General features: G+C 39.8%; 1 long non-coding RNA gene across 1 annotated transcript; it reads right to left on the bottom strand.

The window, feature by feature from the left end:
- Positions 1 to 3,906: 3,906 nt before the first annotated feature.
- LOC148027339 (uncharacterized) lies at positions 3,907 to 12,138 on the bottom strand. The gene is made up of 5 exons (XR_015692982.1): positions 10,480 to 12,138; positions 7,121 to 8,263; positions 6,810 to 7,015; positions 5,696 to 6,691; positions 3,907 to 5,605 (listed from the first exon to the last, which is right to left on the bottom strand). It is a non-coding gene; the product is annotated as an uncharacterized LOC148027339 (long non-coding RNA).
- Positions 12,139 to 17,293: the final 5,155 nt, after the last annotated feature.

Here is a 17,293-nt window from a genome sequence, read left to right as displayed (position 1 = left end):
ACAAAGTGACCATTCTTTGATAATTGTGTTTATGTTTCATAGACAAGCCACCACATCCCACCTCATGAAGCTACAAGTCCACAACTATGGATGAGGGTCCCAATGCACTAGAGGTTTGTAGTGCAAAGAAAGTACGAAAAGGGTGTCCATTTACCAAATTAATGTCTTTGAAAACTTTTTTCTAAGGGGTGTAATTTTTAACAATAACAACGTTTCTTTTTCTCCAACAAAAGGGGAGTCACTTGACATTGAAAGAGCAAAAGCAAGGCCATAACACAACATTACTTCAAGAACAAAGATTGCTAAGGGTTGTCATTTATGCATCTTGGATGTGTGTATTTTTCATTTCAATTGTTTAGAAGTCTCAATATGATGTGTGGCAAGAAATAACATTGATATCATAAGCATAGGCAAAAATTGTGAGCAATAAGGGAAACCACAACAAATCCAATTGTCACAAACTTTGACTAAGCACATGATCTCAAGACTAAGAAATGGAAAAGGTAATGTCTAGTAACTAAACATTTCCTAGTTAAGTAATTGAATGTTGTTTTTCAATGCAAATTTAAAAAAACACCTAAAGGAGAATAGACATGATGTACATCGCAAGCCAACATTGCAAACTCTATTAATAGACCACTCCTTGGTATTCCCCACCTCCGTGCCATTTGAGGAGCCTACAAGACACCTAACCAAGCAAAAAACAAGTATTGCTATTACTTGTTGCAAATAAAAAACCTACATAAAACATGATGCCTTGCTTACCATGGAAAGTAGTCTAACACCAATTTTATGTTTTGACAAACTTCCAATACCAAGCTGCTGTTGATGCATTGCTAGTAGATGTATATACATTGGACAAATTTGGATGGGATGGATACATGGTTTCTACTTTCCATGTACATTGTCTTGCTAGTATACAAAATTAGTATACATTATACTTTATTGCAAATATCTTATCCATGTAGCATTTTACACTTTATGGATATAAATACCATGAGAAAGTGCCCTCCTTTGGCATGGCATGCCTTCTTTTCATTAATTTTCCTACATTCTTACCTGTTGCTAGGATGGAAAAACATGATTGGAATATTTCTTAGACTTTCAATTAATGCTTCATTTTATGTAACTAAAAGTGTGCGCAAATTTACTAAAGATAACATTCATTGCATTTAAAATTGGTGAAGGTGTCGCTAAGCATGCTTTACGTGGATGTTCCTAAGGTCATGCCTATTGGCTTGTAAGCCCCTCAAAAAATAACCATACCCTTCTTGAATAGGTCGACTCATCGTGATTGATGATTTTTTGAAAGTTAACATAGCTACATGCAAACAACATAGAGCTAAAGGCTATAATGCATACACTATTCTCCTCATGTACGCATCCACCCTCTAATTCACTTCTAAGCAAATGATGACATCAAAATATTAAATCATCTCAATGCACTCCCCAACTTGACTACATTCTAAGTAAAAAGAGAGAATCTCATATTTAATTTGATCAAAACTAGTAGTCATTGCTCCACTAAGAAAGTGTCAAGGTCCAATCCAAATGTGCTCTTCTATTACCTGGACATGCCACCCCAAAAAAAAAAGCTAAAGGTTGCCTTGAGATGGTCAATGGACTTCCCAATCCCATTCTAAAATTATTTATCATCTATTCCCCATGGAACAAAACCTTGACAAAGTCAAATATAAGATCCCCTCTTCTCATCTAAAAGGTGACCAAGATAGAAAGTACATTACAATCATCCAATATTTTCCTAATTTCAACCTATGTTGCTATCATTCACTCCAAGTGAATGAGAAGGTCAGATAACAATCCAAGGAGAATGGCCTTCATGCATTGTAAATTTCACTCTACGTTGTTTGCATGCATTCGTGACAACTTACTCCAAAATCATCAACCACCACCACCATGAGTCAACCTTCTTGAGAAAAGTATGGCCATTTTTTGAGGGGTTCATTTAAAGCAACCTTCATATTCCTAAGAAAACAAGATTCTTTTCTGTTGGTTTTTTTTTTACATGGCTAGATCAACAAAAGGGAGTTTTCCCTCATCAAATGACATGGATGCTATGCTTACAAATGATGTGCCTACATGATTCCAAACTAAGCTTTCAAAGAATGTACACACTTTGAACCTCCACAAGGAGAGGAGCTCTATGTTCCAATCTTGACAATTTGCACAACAAGATTCTTTGCAAGGATCTTATATTCACCAATATAGGGAGGGAAAACATCATCATTACACCACTAAGGCCTCTTGTGCTTGATGAGATGCATAATGTTGTTTTAGGCCTCGCAAAAAGACTTACATTGACTGTGGAGATAAAAACATCGGATGATGCATGCCAAAAAGTCTTCACATTCGTGGTGAGATTTTAAGGGAGAATCCAACATACGCTTACACTATTAATGCAAGCCCTTTTGGATGATCACTACTTTATGTCACCTACAAGTTTGCTCTCAAGTCTAGGAAAGAACAAAAATCACAATGAGGTGGTGGTTGGCTTGAGAAAGCTCTTGAGAAGGATCAATGAAAATGACCAATTCTTAGACTATTTGGGAGACACTAGAAAGTTATTATTCTCTAGGCTCTAACATTTTCAATTGTAGAAAGAATTGTTATGCAACAAAGCAAATGGATAGAGTTGCCAAACTTCAAAGTCTAAATGGATAGTTGGGGTGATTTGGGAGCAGAGGATCTCATTGACCTAAAGAAAAACTGCTTTTTTGATTTGGTATTTTTTCTCTGATTTCAGTTGTTGCTAATAATTGTTGCTGTAATCTCGACTTGCTTCCTCCTATTAAGACGAGGTCTCTCTCCTTAGCAACAAGTACAGTTTCACTCATCATCAGTGCCAAAGATACCATGTCAATCAGCTTGCTTATAACCAAAGCTTTGGCTCAGCTCTGGCCTCAAACACCCACACATAATTCCAAAGAGCATGCCTACTTGAACAGGCGATGTTTGCTTGCAATCCAAACATTTGACTCCGCTTTGTTTCAACACAATTTCAATTGATTTCAAAGGACATCCCTACTTGATCATGATGGCAGGTGATGCTGGGTCAGAGGATTTAGCAGTCCATACCTGACTTCTGCTTGGATTCTGATGCAAGGAGTGCGAACACCTAAAATGATAGTTTGTAATCTTCTGGTGCTTGCTAGTCAATCAGATACATATCCAGTACATTCTCCCACATTAAACTACTCCATGAATTGAGTTTCAAACCCACTTGTTCAATACAATCAGAGTAGCCCGTAAAGCAAGCAAGGGAGTCATGTTAAGTGGTAATTAGTGATACGGATATGGCTCATACTGACACTCATCAGCCATTAGCAATAAAATGACCTTGACAACACCAGTAGAAGCCCCAAAAAAAATTCTGCCGTCACATGCTTCCAGCTGGCATACTTCAACGAAACCTGCACTTTTTTAGTGTAAAAAGACACGATACACACTGCATCAATACAAAACTAAAGCTCCAGCCAGATTGTTTTCTGTATCCTGGTGAATTACTGCCACAACTTGCCCTGCATTTAAAATCTAATTGAACTACTGCAACCAAATGTCCAGTTCATAATCTTATATCTATTCCCTGTCCTTGAAATGAGAGGGAAAAGAAGCAATCACATAAGAGGTTTAAATGCCATTCAAGGTCCAGTAACTTAAGAGACAAGAAGCACTTTCTACAACCTGTGCGCACAATTTATGCAAATAGTTGTAATGAAGCAGCTTAGTCTCTCTGCATGTCTCAAACATTGGTCCCCCTTGGCCTCTGCATTATTAGCCCTATGCAACAGTCATTAGCAATGCGCAGGAGCTTGACACACAACATGGTATTCACAATTTTAAAGCGTGATACAGAAAGAGCTTAGATCTTCCACTAAAACAAGAAAATGCAAACCCAAACTCAAAAAATGAAACTAAATCAGCATTGAGGCTTGGCAGTAGAAACCTCTTACAAAAGCAATCAATAAATACTCCCAATATCTTGATAGTTCAAGCTATAAGTTTGTACTTCTTTGGTGCTTGCAAGTCAAGACAGATATGCATTCAGGATTTTCACCTGCATCCAACCACATTCATAGAGCAATGTCTTGAATTCAAAGCCAACTAGCTCCAGTACAATCAATAGACTAACTACATCTTGACACTTGGAGCATCTAAGAATGCTTGCTATGTTCTCATCAACCCTTAGCAATAACATCACCTTGACCAGAAGAGTAGCAGAATCGCAAACAACTGGCATTCACACTCCCAGCTGCTAAAACCTGCATGTAATAATTACACAAAACCAAAAAGATATAGTCCCAAAGGTGATTGCCTAACGATAATGAGGTTATACACTTCATAATTGCAACACATACTGAAGCTCCAACCAGATATCATCTGCTGTTTCAACATATTCCTGGGGAATGACTGCCGGAACTTGCCCTGCATCTGAACATAATTTGACTTAAAGCAATCAGAAAGAACACAACCACAATATGTATCATGACATTTTCTGTTTTCCCCTCCCTGGCTTCAATCACACAAGTTTGCAACTACAAAAACCATCATCGATCCTGGATTGTTTCGCACACATTCTTTCATCCGGATCATTTACAGCATCTATATGCAAAACTTAAACAGCAATGTTAACTACTTCAAAAGAGACATTTAATGTCACATGTTCCAGCACTCCACCGAATCAACAAATTCCATAAATTAGACTTGCTCGACCTTGATTGATAACTCAAACCATGATGAACTGAGAATGAACTACAACATGCTCAAACATAAACCTGCACAATCAGATGTCTTCACATACATTAGAACTGAAGCCACATGAAGGCATTTCCAAAAAAGATGGATATCACATGAAGACATTAAGATGTTCTCAGGAGCTATGCTCAATCTGGATTGTCAAACTCAACAAAAGGAATCACATATCTGTCATTCATCATGCCAAGAAAAAATGATAGATCTCCTTCGTGGGATATGCCATTACTGAAACAGGCATTTGGAAAATATGAAACTATTTTAAATCAGAAAATTTTTGAATCAACATCAAGGCTTTTGTTAATCCAGTGAGAAAGTCATCCAAGGTCAAAATCTAACTCTCTGAATAATTGCCTCAGGAAATATCACAAAAGCAGTACCAACCAATCAGCTTGAAAAATAGCAATTAGCTATTAAACAGGAACAGGAAAAGCCAAAGCAGAGACCAGCAGAGATGCACACAACATTGAAGGACCCTCCACACAGCCTTCGATCCATCAGACCTGTAAGATATACTACAGATGCATTCCAGCCACTCTTACGCAGTCCATGACCTTGCACACATCCTGACCTTTGGCTCGGCTCAACTCACAGTTCCATTTGACTTCTGTATGAAGGACATTCCTGCTTGATTAGGAAACCAAGGGAGAATATTTAGAAATCACTTCCTGATTTCTGCTAGAATTAAGATGCAAGCAATTCTCAAGTGCTTTTCTCATAGAAACTGCCTCATTCGGTACAGTGACAGCATCTAAATACATGGACATTGATTGACATATTCATAGAAATTCAGTGATTGACTACAGCTCAAACCACATGATGGACCCGTGTGGACCTGCACATCAGTAGAAATTGAGTGAGGAAGGCACAGGCAAAACAGAGGGAGAACACCAATTGAACTAAAAATCAAGACAACTCCTCTTACACTTTTGCAGGTATGGCAGTTGCTTTTAACAGCAGCATCCAGTACTGGTACATAGTTTCTTAGAGAGAGGTTCACAGAATCCACGACAATTAAGGGCATTAGAGGTGTCCTTAGTGGAATTTGCTGTTTACCAGAACATGCCCTTGACATTAGAAGTCATTTCAAAGTAAGAAGAATCATCAAATATTCTCAGTGGGATATGGGCATTAGAGGTGTCCTTAGTGGAATTTGCTGTTTACCAGAACATGCCCTTGACATTAGAAGTCATTTCAAAGTAAGAAGAATCATCAAATATTCTCAGTGGGATATGCTTTTACTGGAACATCATGGTTGGCAAGAAGAAATAGTATATTCTGCACCATTCATCATAGCAAGACAAAACAACAGATGTCCTTGGTGGAGTCTGCTCTTACTAGAACAGATTCTTGGAAAATTTGCAGCCATTTCAAACAAGAGACAAAATCAGATGAAAGAATCATCCAACTTAACATTGAAATACCAAACCCCAGTGCAATGAATAAATATTGGGGTCCATAGAGACTATACAACCAATCAGCTTGAAAAGCGACAGTTGTATGATCAAGGGGCAGAAGAAACCTGTCCAACTATAAATAAATCACAAATGCATTCCAGCCCCTCTTCGCCTAGAAAATGAGTTTGCAGAGTCCCCCTTCATTTTTCTGCCTGAAGAGCATACCTTCTCGATAATAAGGAGGCCCTATAATCAAGGTCAAGAGAGTAGATTGAGAAATCCATCCCTGATTTCTGCTAGGATTAGGATGCAAGCAAAACAGACATTTAAGATTGTTTTGCAAGATACTGTGAGAGACCAGTATTGACCCTCAAGCGCTTTTTCATACGAAGTGCCTCATCGAGTATATTGCCAGCACCTGAGCAGTTGCACAATGACTGAGATATTGATGGAATCATGGAGATTTGAGTGATTGACTTAGAGCCCAAAGTTAACAATGAGGTACAACATGGGCACATGTAGACCTGCACATTGACAGAAAATAAGAGGAAGAAATAAACAGAAAGGGGAAGCATGCCAGTAGCAATAAACCTCCCAACCAAGAAAAACTATCTTACATTTATGTTATGCAGGTGAACCTACCAGTTAATGGACCACTAAAACTACCAGGCCACTGAAAGCTATACACACAAGACAAGGGTCCCTCCGCAAAGTCTCCCAGAACAAGCAAAGAAGATCCATCAGCACCCAAGTTACAACACAAATACAGTCCAGGTCCCTCAGAATGTCAATAACCTTGCAAAAATCAGAGCTTTGACTCAGCTCCAGCTTAATATAGTTGATATTCGCTGTTAAAACATAGAAGGCCAAACCTCTCAACAATAAGTTCTACAGAATATATCGAAACCCATAAAGATCACACCATAAAAATCAGCTCCAAAAATAACAGTTACCTGAAAATTATGACAAGAAAGCCCATTCAGAAACCGGAGGATACCCATATATAAGGGAAAAAAAGGTCCTAGGGTGGCAGAATCCAGCAGCACCATAGTGACATCACAAATGTGTTTCATATCCCTCTTAAAACACCAACAAGCTTGCAAAAGGCTTAGCTCTTGCTTCAAATAGTTGATCTCTCACAGTTGAAAAATCATTGCCAAACTCTCTCAAGCAGTACAAAGGAATATAAAAACTACACATCAAAATCAGCTTGAAAAGTTAAAATTGATTGACACTTATGATCAGGGTAGCCAATCCAGAAACCATAGGACAAACACTAGAGAAGAGTCTCTCCGAACAGGCTCATTGTTTCATATATGCTTGATTATCTCTCTGTTAAAACAGTGGGCCTAGCTCTCTCAACACGAACTGCAGAATATAAAGTCCCAGATACACCACACCACAAAATGAGTTCAAATAATCACAGTTACTGCCAGGGAAGCCAATCTCGAAACAAGAGATTATCTGGCACACATGCAGTCTCTCTGCACAGCCTCCTGGACTTGCAGAAGAGTCCATCAGGGGCACAGTTACATCAGAAATGCATTCCCATGTCCCTTTAAACAGCAATAAGCTTCCAGAAATTCAGAATTTGCCTCAACTCTTGCTTCATATGATTGATCTCTCTGTTTAAAGAACAAATCTGCTTGATCAGGACACCAAAGGACGACATTTGGGCATCCATTCCAGATTTCTGCTTGGATTAGGATGCAAGAAGGAAATATTTAAGACTTCAATCCTGAAAGATCTTTTGCAAGTCAAAAACATCATTAATAAAAGTTCTTGAAAGTGCCTCATGGCTTCCTTTGTTACCACCTGAATATATCACTCCAATACTGGAATTGGCTCCTTTGTAAATGTAGGTCCTAATCCTAGAACTCAAACCATATAATGAGTTCAAACAAATGAGCCACAGTACAAATCTGCACCAAAAAAGGAGAGAGGAAGAAAGAGACAGAAAGACCAAGCACACTACTCCTAACAGAGATGGCATGTCTTCACTTCTAGAGCAATAGAACAATTCCAACCAAGAAAGGTGCCTTCATTGCAGGTGGATCTTCAGTATTGGAATACTTAAGCCATTTGCAGCACCAAGACTGCATTTACAACCAAACACCAAGAATAAGATCAAAATGGCCCTTCTCATATCCAATTAAGCACTCAAACTTGCTTGACTCTCAAAATATGCTAATGTTTGTGGAGAAAACACTGAGAGTGTACAAACACAACACTTAGTGAACTCAAACAACAAGGCAATGGAAGAGAAGATTGAAGAATGAATGAATGCTAAATGATTGAATGGTGAAGATAAGAGATACAACTAAGGGTGCTCAAGGAGCAGAGGCTGTCCAACAGTTAGTCTCTCTCATGGTAGGGCTGAGGGAGTCGGAAGAGTGTCATCCTTGGAGAATGGCTCCTGAATGCAGCAAAGGAACAATGTCGGAGAAGAAGGCTGATGCAAAGGGCTGAAGACAGCAGCGCAGCAACCTAGGCATTAAGTCAAAACGCAACAGTATCTAGAGCTGAAATGACAAAAATGCAGCAATGTCCTACTACCTGGGAACAGCCTCTAGGTGAAAAAGAGAGCAGCTGGTCTGAAAACACAGCATCTTCGAGATGTCCAATGGTCAACAGCCCAAAACACCACCAAGAAGATGTCCATGTGCCATGCCGCTGCAGGAGGATGAAAATACAGCTGTTCTGGATTGTACAGCAGCTGGACAGCACCACTAGGAGGCTAGTGGCAGCTTCGACCGAAAGGTGGCAGCTTCTAGAGGCAGGCAGAGCCACCAGCTGTCTGGACAGCAGTCTGGCTGAGTGCGGCACCAGCCGGTAGAGAAGGAAAATGATGAAGAAGGTGATGGGAAGCTGGTACGGTATGTGGAGATGAGAGCAAAAGTGGCAATGCCCACAACATGTCCCTTTATGGCAGATTTTTCAGCATTGGATCATATGACCAGCTTAAACAACAGGCTACAATCTCCTCACATAAACCTGCATATCAACACTCAAGGAGAGTTAAAGAAAAAAATCCTGAAGAGCAACCCATATAAACATAGTAGCATTCAAGCAGCAATCCCCCTTCCATGTCCAGTCCCTCTAGCTCGTGTCGTGGTACCGTGTAAGGTATCACCAGCAGCTTACATAAAAATTGCACACTTTTAAGTCGTTTCACATATACCTCCAGCCTTCAATCACGAGATCCTGTACACACTTAGTGCAAAGATCTGAAGATGTTTTCAAGCATCCATGTAAGACAAGGCAGTGCTTCAAGAACAGAATACCTTTATGAAGAAGCCTGCCCATATCAAGTTCACGTGGCTGTAGCCTGCAATATTAGCATCTACTACTCCGTTGCACTAGATCTCTCAGAGAGAACTTTCAAACATTCATGCTGATCAAGGTGATTAGATGTGTTCTTACTGCTAGTGGTGCTCTTACTGGATTTGGATCTTACTTAAATATGTTCTAGAACATTTGCAGCCATTTCAGAAAATACGAATATCAAATGATAGAATCCAAAATAAGCTCACTGGATTATGCTCTTGTTAAATCACCATGTTTGCCAAGAAGAATTTCATATACATGCAATTTATCATCGCAAGAAAAAATGACTGTATCCTTAATGGAATGTACTCTTCCTAAAACAAGTGCTCAAAAACTTTGCACCCTCGTTAAGAAAGTCCACATGAAGACTTCAATCACAATCAGATGGAAGAGTCATCCAAGTCAAAGTCAAAATACTAAAACCCAACCACATGAAGACTTTTATCACAATGAGACAAGAGTCATCAAGTCGGAGTCGAAATACCAAAACCCAACTCTTGGGATGGGTACCTTATTGGATCCACATCAAGAATTTTCATTTCAATCAGATGACGATGTCACCCAAGTCAAAATTAAAATATCAAAACCCAACTCTTGGGATGAATACCTCCGGAATATACTGAATTTCATTGAGACAACAACAATCAATCAGCTTGGAAAGTGACAGCTGACTAGAGAATATGATTAGGACAAGCCAAAACGAAAGCTGACAAAGAGATGCACACAAAAACGAAGGGAGGGGACCCTCCACAAAGCTTTCTAAAGTATCGAAGAGAATCACAAATATATCACAAATGCTTTTCCAGTCTCTCTTACACTGGTACTGCATTCGCATACATCCTAACCTTTGACTCAGCTCAAGTTGTACAGTTCTCCATGTATGTAAGAGATTTAAGTGGTTGACTATAATCTACATACCAAACAAGACAAGGCTAACAATGAAGTTCAAACAACTACAATAAGGTTGAAGGGACTTACAACTTACCTACATGGAAATCTGGGTACAAAAACGCTAAATTTTGATCTTGATTAATCCTTGTTGTATTTGGAAATTCCAGTTAGCCCAATCCCACATATTGATGATAGATCTCATGATGTAAAGTCCAATAAAATCATAAAAGCACCATTTCAAAATTTTGTGACAATTAGCTGCAAAATACACCAAGTCAAGAAAATTACATTTAATCTACCACTCCAATTTGATATCAAAGTCACCTGAATCGGTGCCTTCTACTTGGCTTTATTCCATGCATTGATGATGATAGAGCTGATAATATAAAGTCCAATTCATTTGTAAAAGCACCATTCAAAAATTGTGGCTCAATTCACCATAGAAAACACCAGGTCAAGAAAATCCCACTTAAGCTACCGGTCCAATTTGATATCAGAACTGAATCTGTGTCTCCTAGTTAGCCCTATCCACATATTCATGATAGATCTGATGGTATGAGTCCAATTCGTTGTAAAAGCACCATTTCAAAACTTTGCAGCTCAATTAGCTGCAGAAATCGCCACGTCAAGAAAATCGCATTCAAGCTACCAGTCCAATTTGATATCAAAATCATCTGAATCTGTGCCTTCTAGTCAGCCCTATTATATGTGTTTTGATGATAGATCTGATGATGTAAAGGCCAATCGAATTGTAAAAGCAACATTTCAAAATTTGTGGCCATATTAGCTGCAGAAAACACCACGTTAAGAAATTGCATTTCAAGTTACAAACATTGGAACACTGCTTTCGATATATTTTCTCTGTTCAAGTCTTTTGCCTTTTGACTAAAGTGATATGGAGGGTGCATCAATATGGATTCCTGCTTTTGATGTATTTCTCATCGTCTATTGCCTTTTGACTAAAGATCATAAAACGTCCGTCCCAGAATTACCAGACGTGCACTTGTTGCTAGCTTACGCCTTTCAGACGTTCCTGCCTGATCCATGATCAAAGAACAGAACTGGAGTTGTTGATTAGGTCAATTCCATGTAGACAGCCATGCTTCTATCATATACCTAACTTTGTTAGGACCTCGCAAGTTAACACAGAAGCGAACGATTCTTTTATATTCTAACTACAAGCGCTGCCTCTTAGGTGAGTGACTTAGCATAAACTTTTAGAAAACCAGACGCATGAACACATACGCACAGGAGTCTGTACCAACACAGAGCACCACCGTGAGGGGGGTAGAAAGCCCCCTCAACAAAGAAAAGGTCTTTCTTTTTATTATTGCCGGAGGGTGGATCCACCCCGTGAGCGCACCCATAGGGGAAGGATCTCTCTGCTCTAATAACGCTATGTGATACATTCATTGATCGAGGCGTTGTGAGACACGCACAACCTCTTTCGATCGCTGACTAATGATCGGTGTGCTGTAAGAAGGCGAAGGCACAGGCGCAGGATCGCGGCAAAACCTCTCCGCTGGCTGCTGCCCCTGCCGATTCTCTGAATGCGTCTTTCATCGTCATCGTCGTTTGCTTGCCGTTTCCATGCATCCCAAGTCCTCCCAGTTTTCCTCTGCGATGCTTGTGATGTCGTATTTCAACTCCATGGCATTGCATCGTTTTGGTGCTTTTGAAACTTCCAAGTCGGTCCCTGTCAAAATCGCCTCTCGTCTAGGAAAAAGCGCGGTTTAATTGTTTAAAGAAGAAGGTTAATCAAGATCACTAAAATTGACAGATCTCCCGAAGGTAAGACCCACCCGCCGTGGAGACCATACGGTACTCCCAAACCCCCCCTCCTTAAAATTTCTAACCTATCGAGAAAACTAAGGCTCGTTATACACCAGACCCTCAACACCTTGTGTAAGTGACACACCTAGTGTAAGTGACACGGGCCAATCACAGACCTGGATACCCAAAAAAAGCAGCTTGCCCTTTACATACTCCTCGCGGCCAAACGGGCCTGCCCTGGGGAGCATTCAATGCCTTCCCTGGCATGTTTCGGCCTTGAACAAGGCAACGGAGCTCCCCCACCCTGCTGCGTCCACCATCATGTGCAGCCAATCGTCGTTTGCAGGCGGGCCCTGAGTGGGTTTTCCCATTGCATTAACCATTTTCCCCTCTCTTCATATGCAGGTCGATCAATCTCCCACTCCCGCTCATTGATGAATTGTTCATGTTTCTTGCTTGGTATCTGCAAAAGCCCCATCATCACAATCATCAAGACCAAGGTTCAGATCCATTTCGACTGCAAGGTGCTCTCTCTCTCTCTCTCTCTCTCATACATATAGTTGGCTCTTGCATGAGCACAGATTATCGATTTCTCTGATCAATACAGTGACTTTGTTAAAAGCTTTGTCTTAACTTCAAGCATGGTTGCCATTTGTGGTGGATGAGGTATATTTCTAGTTTGATGAGCTCTCCCCCCCTACATGAGCTCCTTCCCCTTCCCTCGAGCAATGGTCTTCCCTAGGCTCACGTTAAATCTCGGCCTGCCTGGTGACGTGGCATCCAATCACGTCCGGTGAGAGTGCAAAGCCCTCTCTTTGGACCAAAAGGCGACGACTTTGTTGCTTCCAGGGGTTGAGCCTGCACCACCCACCTAAAAGGCAACTCCCTTACCACCTCACCTGCGCACGCACAGCTGAAAGAATAGAGTTCTCTTAAATTTATATATCATATAAAAATATGTGACCCCTAAAAAGTGTGGGGTCACCGACACGTGGCCTGTCTATGAGCGATAGCCCATAGCAGGCCGATATATAACATCAGCCTCTTCCCTATGCTTCCATGTGCATGGACTCGTTTGAGGATTCCATGATTAGGCTAGTGATGCATGAAGGCCATTTGATCTTATTAGAGATCGGTCTCCCCCCTGAATGAACTAGTTTTGGCTCTGATTGGAGATTGGAGATTGATCAGGGATTGGAGTTTCATCATTCTAATCATTGATCACGGATTGGAGATTGATCAATCTAATCATTCTAATATACTAGAACCGGTTGATCATTCTAATCATTGATTAGGGATTGGAGATTGATCATCATTCTAATCAATGATCAAGGATTGGAGATTGATCATTCTAATTGAGACTGATTAGCTGCAGCAGCAATCCGAACGAATATGTTTTGCCAAATCAAGTCATATGATTAGGTGGCCCTCATGCAATGCGGACATACGATTATGCATGCATCATTTCCCTTTCTCTTGGTCTCTTTGAATTGCAGTTCATATCATAATTTGAATAGCAGTGTTGATCATAGGTTTTCTAATCATATCATGAGGAATATAAGGCCATTGCAGGCATCAAGCTAAAAGGATGATCACGTGAAAGGAAGGAAGATCAATTAGTAGGTGCTCTCTCTCTCTCTCTCTCTCTCTCTCTCTCTCTCTCTCTCTCTCTCTCTCTCTCTCTCTCTATGTCTGAGAGTCTTGCGTTATGTTTTAAATTACTACATGCTTTATGGTTTATGCTTTGTATTTAGTGCTTTGAGTAAGCTTTATGTCAGATTCAAGAAATGATTCGATAAGAATTTTTTTGGGTCTCATGCATGTGATTATAAATCATTTTGTATGCATTGCATCATCATGATAACTATCATGTATGGATGCAAAAATCTTTTATATTCTCAGCTCTTTTACATGAAAGTTCATAGGTCATAAGAATCGTGTATTTGCAATTATATTTTGCATATGAAAGTTTATGGTCTTCTATGGTTTGGGTTTGTGTATCATCTATGCATTTGCATTGTCGTTATAAGAATCATCTATCTATGCAAACTCATCATCATAAGTTCGTGCTTTATGTTTTGTGCTTTGAGTAAGCTTTATGTCAAATTCAAGAAATGATTTGATAAGAGTTTTTTGGGGTCTCATGCATGTGATTTTAAATCATTGTGTATGCATCATCATGATAACTATCATATATGGATGCAAAAATCTTTTATATTCTCGGCTCTTTTACATGATAGTTCATAGGTCATAAGAATCGTGTATTTGCAAGTATGTTTTGCATATGAAAGTTTATGGTCTTCTATGGTTTGGGTTTGTGTATCATTTATGCATTTGCATTGTCGTTATAAGGCTGGTTACACACCACCATTGCCCGCCATTGCCAACTGCCCTTTTTTGGTATCTAGGCCTATAATTGGTGTGTGTTGCACACACTGGGCATCTATGGGGTTGAAACCATTTATGCATTGCATGATCACCCCAAGTATCATGTATTCATGCAAGATCGTCATCAAAAGTTCATAAATAATTTACTATCTTCTATGATATATGCTTGTGAATCATTTATGCATGGCGTCATCATTGCAAGTATCATGTATTCATGCAAAATCATCATCATAAGTTCTTAAGTCATTATGGTCTTGCAAGGTTCATGGTTGTGACTTATGTATGCATTGCATTATTTTCATAAACTTCATGTATTTATAGCTCCAAATGGGATCATAATTTTGATGCAAGATCATCATCGTAAGCTCATAAATAATTTACGATCTTCGATGATATATGCTTGTGAATCATTTATGCATGGCGCCATCATCACAAGTATCATGTATTCATGCAAAATCATCATCATAAGTATCATGTATTCATGCAAAATCATCGTCATAAGTTCTTAAGTCATTATGGTCTTGCAAGGTTAAGGGTTGTGATTTATGTATGCATTGCATTATCTTTGTATTGGCCTTTTTTTGTCTTGGGCCCGTAATATTGGGCACATAAAGAACAATAAATCTCTCTGTCCATTCACATATTGTAAATAATGGATTAATTTTCATGCATAAGGTGGAGCTCGATGGATTCTCAAGAGAGCACTCCCATGGAGGAGTTTCAACAGTTTGTGTCTCAAATGAGCCAAGTTGCAACATGCAGTAATGACTTTATGTGCTTTTCATGCCAAAGTGTGGGTGTTCCAAGCCACATTCCAAGCCATAGTGTGGCTGGCAGTACTCTTGTACATGTGTTTCCAAACCACCCTCCTTTGGTCAATCCTCGTCTTCCTCAATTCACACCATTCCAATGGCCAAGACACTTAGGTATAGATGGATCCACAACAATACACAATAAGGCAATTCTTCGTCCAATTCCACATAGTCCTCAACATGGCCCCTCGACACCACCACAACAAGAACCGCAAGTAATAAGTTTCTATGATGGGATCCAGGACACATATGATGAGGTTGACATGGTTCAAACCCAAGTACCAATGGTGCCACATTCCAAGAATGCCTACAAGTAGGGTCCACAACAAACTTCATTAGAGTCTGACGCACCAAAACCTCATAAACCAAAGAGGACGTAGAAAGGAAAGAATCAGGATGACGCACGTGAGACACAAGGTCATTCAACAACCACAAAAAAATTGTTTGTTCAGTGGAAGGATTCATGGACAGCACAACTCATTCACATCCGAGGATCCATGAGCGCGGAGTTCTCAAAGCCACCAAAGTAAGGAGTGGATATATGGTCCAAGGTTGCCACACAGCTAGCATCACTATTTTCAGAGTTCAACAAAGATGGTGAGGCATGTAGAAAACGTTGGGGATGCGTCTATGAGTCATATAGGAAGGATAAGGCCCACAATGCCATATCAGTCAATGATCACAAGATCTCTTGTCAATGGTATGATCTTGTAGATGAATATATGTGGAATCGGGCCAATGTTGTTAGCAATGCACATGCCTCGTTTGTTGGTGGGTTGTCTTTTGGAGAAGACAACACTACATCAGTCTCCAATGATCCAGGTGAGAACATCTAGGAAGACATTAGCTCTATTGAGCCTTCAAAGATTAGGCAACATCAAATGACCAGCCAAGGAGCACGCGATAAGAAGGGTATAAAGATAGAGGAGTCTCTCAGTGACATGGCTAGCGCCGCCCGATCAATGTTAGCCAACCAAAAAGCAAACTTAGAGGAAAAGAAAACATTTGAAGAGTGCAAGCTCGTCATTATCATGGATACACTTGCCTCCTCAGTATTTGGTATGTTAGATGTAATCAAAAGTCTTAAATGGGAATGATGGTTTCAACAATAGATGAATCCAAAACTTTTATTAAAAAAATGTTTTTAAGTGTACGTATACTGCATCTCTCTTCAATTGTCTCATAAAGTTTCGTCAAATCTTTCGACAATGAATGGATGATGAAAGTCTTATGATAATGTGTGTTGTTGGTGTTGTAGTTGTTGTCATGGCAATGTTATAGCTATTGCTAAGTGATTTGGATGACGGGGATGATGATAGTGTGCAATTGCATACTTTGATGGAGTGCATGGCTCGAGGTTATGTCGCAGGTTGAGCTAGGATAGGTCAACAAAGGCACGATTGACGGTCATGCTAAGCCTATCCAAGACCACAAATGCGATGAAAGAACACGAACTATAGAAGAGCAATACCTGTCAAGAAGCGGGTTTGTGTGGCCTTGCATCGCTTGGTGAGCGGCTCAAATTTGGGACTTATAGTTGATTTGTACAAAGTCTCAACTTTGTTTACACAATTGGCTATTTTGGACTTTTATAATGCACTAGTCGCATCTGGATTGCATGGTATGTACATAAAGTGGCTAACATCACAACAAATGCAAAAATATGCAAATGAATTTTAGGCCTTAATAGTTGGAGAGTTCCAAGGTGGTACATAAACATCACTCCAAGGTGGTACATAAGCTTGATGTTTAAGTCTACTATCCTTTGTCTATCTTTGCATTATTGACAGAATCTGTAAGGCTCTATGGATACCCTATAGATGGCATGAAGTTGATGTTAACATTTTCATATGCATGTTACATTGAATAGTATAGAGCCCTTCCCCACTTCATGCAACAACTCAAAAATAGGATCATCTCAACATGGAGCAGCAA

The sequence above is a fragment of the Lygodium microphyllum genome, chromosome 13, assembly GCF_053477565.2.
Source record: "Lygodium microphyllum isolate KBCC chromosome 13, Lygodium_microphyllum_v1.1.10, whole genome shotgun sequence".
NCBI classification, from domain to species: Eukaryota; Viridiplantae; Streptophyta; class Polypodiopsida; order Schizaeales; family Lygodiaceae; genus Lygodium; species Lygodium microphyllum.
Note: the sequence above shows the minus strand (reverse complement) of the source record. Positions and strands in the feature narration are given on the sequence as shown.